This window comes from Bacillus rossius, chromosome 18, assembly GCF_032445375.1.
Source record: "Bacillus rossius redtenbacheri isolate Brsri chromosome 18, Brsri_v3, whole genome shotgun sequence".
Classification (NCBI taxonomy): Eukaryota; Metazoa; Arthropoda; class Insecta; order Phasmatodea; family Bacillidae; genus Bacillus; species Bacillus rossius.
In genome coordinates, this window is record NC_086345.1 from 19689309 (window position 1) to 19694308 (window position 5000).

The 5000-nt window shown below is 40.2% G+C and overlaps 1 protein-coding gene across 1 annotated transcript in view; it reads left to right on the top strand.

Moving 5' to 3' along the window:
* Positions 1-5000, top strand: part of LOC134541380 (melatonin receptor type 1B-A-like) — a 119744-nt gene that overhangs the window by 99462 nt on the left and 15282 nt on the right. The window lies entirely within an intron of this gene.

Below are 5000 nucleotides of genomic sequence, written 5' to 3' on the forward strand. Positions count from 1 at the left end.
TTGCCTGCCTAATTGCCTGCTTAATTGCCTGCCTAATTGCCTGCCTAATTATCTGCTTAATTGCCTGCCTAATTAACTGCCTAATTAAATGCCTAATTGCCTGTCTAATTAACTGCCTAATTAACTGCCCAATTGGCTGCCTAATTAACTGCCTAATTAACTGCCAAATTAACTGCCTAATTGCCTGCCATATTGACTGCCTAATCAACTGCCTAATTGCCTGCTTAATTATCTGCCTAATTGCCTGCCTAATTATCTGCTTAATTGCCTGCCTAATAAACTGCCTAATTATCTGCTTAATTGCCTGAATAATTAACTGCCTTAATAACTGCTCAATTGCCTGCCTAATTAACTGCCTAATTAACTGCCCAATTGCCTGCCTAAATGACCACCTAATTAACTGCCTAATTGCCTGTCTAATTAACTGCCTAATTAACTGCCCAATTGCCTGCCTAATTAACTGCCTAATTTACTGTTTAATTGCCTGCCTAATTGACCGCATAATTAACTGCCTAATTGCCTGCTTAATTATCTGCCTAATTGCCTGCCTAATTAACTGCCTAATTGCCTGCCTAAGTGACTGCCTAATTGCCTGCCTAATTGCCAGCCTATTTGCCTGCCTAATTAACTGCCTGATTGCCTGCTTAATTATCTGCCTAATTGCCTGCCTAATTAACTGCCTAATTGCCCGCCTAATTCAATACCTAATTAACTGCACAATTGCCTGCCTAATTAACTGCCTAATTAAATGCCTAATTTCCTGTCTAATTAACCGCCTAATTAACCGCCTAATTAACCGCCTAATTGCCTGCCTAATTAACTGCCTAATTAACTGCCTAATTGCCTGCCTAATTAACTGCCTAAGTGCCTGCCTAATTGCCTGCCTGATTAACTGCCTGATTGCCTTCTCATATATCTGCCTAATTGCCTGCCTAATTAACTGCCTATTTGCCTGCCTAAATGCCTGCCTAATTGCCTGCCTAATTATCTGCTTAATTGCCTGCCTAATAAACTGCCTAAGTGCCTGCCTAATTGCCTGCTTAATTATCTGCCTAATTATCTTCCTTATTAAATGCCTATTTGCCTGTCTAATTAACTGCCTAATTAACTGCCCAATTGCCTGCCTAATAAACTGTCTAATTAACTGCCTAATTGCCTGCCTTATTGACCGCCTAATTAACTGCCTAATTGCCTGCTTAATTATCTGCCTAATTAACTGCCAAATGCCTGCCGAATTGACCGCCTAATTAACTGCCTAATTGCCTGCTTAATTATCTGCCTAATTGACTGCCAAATGATCTGCTTAATTGCCTGCCTAATTAACTGCCTAACTATCTGCTTTATTGCCTGCCTAATTAACTGCCTAATTAACTGCCCAATTGCCTGCCTAATTAACTGCTTAATTAACTGACCAATTGCCTGCCTAATTTAACGCCAAAATAACTGCCTTATAGCCTGCCTAATTACCTGCCAAATTACCTGCCTGCCTAATTAACTGCTTAATTGCCTGCATATTTGCCTGCTTGCCTAATTGCCTGCTTGCCTAATTGCTTGCCTAATAACTGCATAATTGCCTGCTAAATTACCTACCTAATTGCCTGCCTAATTGCTTGACTAATAAACTGCCTTATTGCCTGCTTAATTGCCTGCCTAATTGCCAGCCTAATTTACTTCCTAATTGCCTGCCTAATTGCCTGCCTAATTAACTGCCTAATTGCCTGCCTTATTATGTGCCTAATTGCCTGCCTAATTAACTGCCTAAGTGCCTGCCTAATTGCCTGCCTAATTAACTGCCTGATTGCCTGCTTAATTATCTGCCTAATTGCCTGCAAATTAACTGCCAAATTGCCTGCCTAATTGCCTGCCTAATTACCTACCTAATTAACTGCACACTTGCCTGCCTAATTAACGGCCTAATTAAATACCTAATTGCCTGTCTAATTAACTGCCTAATTAACTGCCCAATTGCCTGCCTAATTAACTGCCTAATTAACTGCCTAATTAACTGCCTAATTGCCTGCCTGATTAACCGCCTAATTAACTGCCTAATTGCCTGCTTAATTATCTGCCTAATTGCCTGCCCAATGATCTGCTAAATTGCATGCCTAATTAACTGCCTAATCATCTGCTTAATTGCCTGCCTAATTAACAGCCTAATTATCTGCCCAATTGCCTGCCTAATTAACTGCCCAATTGCCTGCCTAATTGACCGCTTAATAAACTGCCTAATTGCCTGTCTAATTAACTGCCTAATTAACTTCCCAATTGCCTGCCTAATTAACTGCCTAATTAACTGTTTAATTGCCTGCCTAATTGACCGCCTAATTAACTGCCTAATTGCCTGCCTAATTAACTGCCTAATTAACTGCCCAATTGCCTGCCTAATTAACTGCACATTTGCCTGCCTAATTAACTGCTTAATTAAATACCTAATTACCTTTTTAATTAACTGCCTAATTAACTGCCTAATTGCCTGCCTAATTGCCTGCCTAATTGCCTGCCTAATTGCCTGCCTAATTAACTGCCTGATTGCCTGCTTAATTATCTGCCTAATTGCCTGCCTAATTAACTGCCTAATTGCCCGCCTAATTAAATACCTAATTAACTGCATAATTGCCTGCCTAATTAACTGCCTAATTAAATGCCTAATTTCCTGTCTAATTAACCGCCTAATTAACCGCCTAATTGCCTGCCTAATTAACTGCATAATTAACTGCCTAATTCCCTGACAAAATGACCGCCTAATTAACTGCCTAATTGCCTGCCTTATTGTATGCCTAATAGCCTGCCTAATTGCCTGCCTAATTACCTGCCAAATTGCCTGCTTGCCTAATAAACTGCTTAATTGCCTGCCTAATTGCCTGCCTTCCTAATTGCCTGCCTGCCTAATTGCCTGCCTAATTGCCTGCCTAATTGCCTGCCTAATTGACCACATAATTAACTGCCTAATTACCAGCTTAATTATCTGCCTTATTGCCTGCCTAATTATCTGCTTAATTGCCTGCCTCATTAACTGCTTAATTATATGCCTAATTGCCTGCCTAATTGCCTGCCTAAATTACTACCTAATAAACTGCACAATTGCCTGCCTAATTAAATGCCTAATTAAATGCCTAATTGCCTGTCTAATTAACCGCCTAATTAACCGTCTAATTGTCTGCCTAATAAACTGCCTAATTAACTGACTAATTGCCTGCCTAATTGACCGCCTAATTAACTGCCTAATTGCCTGCTTATTATCTGCCTAATTGCCTGCCTAATTATCTGCTTAATTGCCTGCCTAACTAAATGCCTAATTATCTGCTCAATTGCCTGCCTAATTAACCGCCCAATTGCCTGCCTAATTAACTGCTTAATTAAATGCCTAATTACCTGTCTTATTAACTGCCTAATTAACTGCCCAATTGCCTGCCTAATTATCTGCTTAATTGCCTGCCTAATTAAATGCCTAATTGCCTGCCTAATTAACTGCATAATTAACTGCCCAATTGCCGGCCTAAAAGACCGCCTAATTAGGTGCCTTATTGCCTGCCTAATTGCCTGCTTAATTATCTGCCTAATAGCCTGCCTAATTGCCTGCCTTATTACCTGCCAAATTGACTGCCTTCCTAATAAACTGCTTAATTGCCTGACTAATTGCCTGCCTGCCTAATTGCCTGTCTGCCTAATTGCCTGCCTAATTTCCTGCCTGCCTAATTGCTTGCCTAATTACTACCTAATTGCCTGCCTAAATGCCTGTCAAATTAACTGCCTTATTGCCTGCCTATATGCCTGCTTAATTGCCTTCCCAATTGCCTGCCTAATTGCCTGTTTAATTAACTGCCTTATTGCCTGCCCAATGGCCTGCCTAATTAACTGCACAATTGCCTGCCTAATTAACTGCCTAATTAAATGCCTAATTGCCTGCCTAATTGACCTTTTAATTAACTTCCTAATTGCCTGCTTAATTATCTGCCTAATTGCCTGCCTAATTATCTGGTTAATTGCCTGCCTAATAAACTGCCTAATTATCTGCTTAATTGCCTGCCTAATTAACTGCCTAATTAACTGCCCAATTGCCTGCCTAATTAACTTCCTAATTAACTGCCAAATTGCCTGCCTAATTCACTGCCTAATTAACTGCTTAAGTGTCTGCCTAATTGCCTGCCTAATTAACTGCCTGATTGCCTGCTTAATTATCTGCCTAATTGCCTGCCTAAGTGCCTGCCTAATTGCCTGCCTAATTGCCTGCCTAATTGCCAGCCTATTTGCCTGCCTAATTAACTGCCTGATTGCCTGCTTAATTATCTGCCTAATTGCCTGCCTAATTAACTGCCTAATTGCCCGCCTAATTCAATACCTAATTAAGTGCACAATTGCCTGCCTAATTAACTGCCTAATTAAATGCCTAATTTCCTGTCTAATTAACCGCCTAATTAACCCCCTAATTAACCGCCTGATTGCCTGCCTAATTAACTGCCTAATTAACTGCCTAATTCCCTGACAAAATGACCGCCTAATTAACTGCCTAATTGCCTGCCTTATTGTATGCCTAATAGCCTGCATAATTGTTTGCCTAATTACCTGCCAAATTTCCTGCTTGCCTAATAAACTGCTTAATTGCCTGCCTAATTGCCTGCCTAATTGCCTGCCTAATTGACCGCCTAATTAACTGCCTAATTACCAGCTTAATTATCTGCCTAATTGCCTGCCTAATTATCTGCTTAATTGCCTGCCTTATTAACTGCTTAATTATATGCCTAATTGCCTGCCTAATTGCCTGCTTAATTTACTACCTAATAAACTGCACAATTGCCTGCCTAATTAAATGCCTTATTAAATGCCTAATTGCCTGTCTAATTAACCGCCTAATTAACCATCTAATTGCCTGCCTAATAAACTGCCTAATTAACTGACTAATTGCCTGCCTAATTGACCGCCTAATTAACTGCCCAAATGCCTGCCTAATTAACTGCTTAATTAAATGCCTAATTACCTGTCTAATTAACTGCCTAATTAAC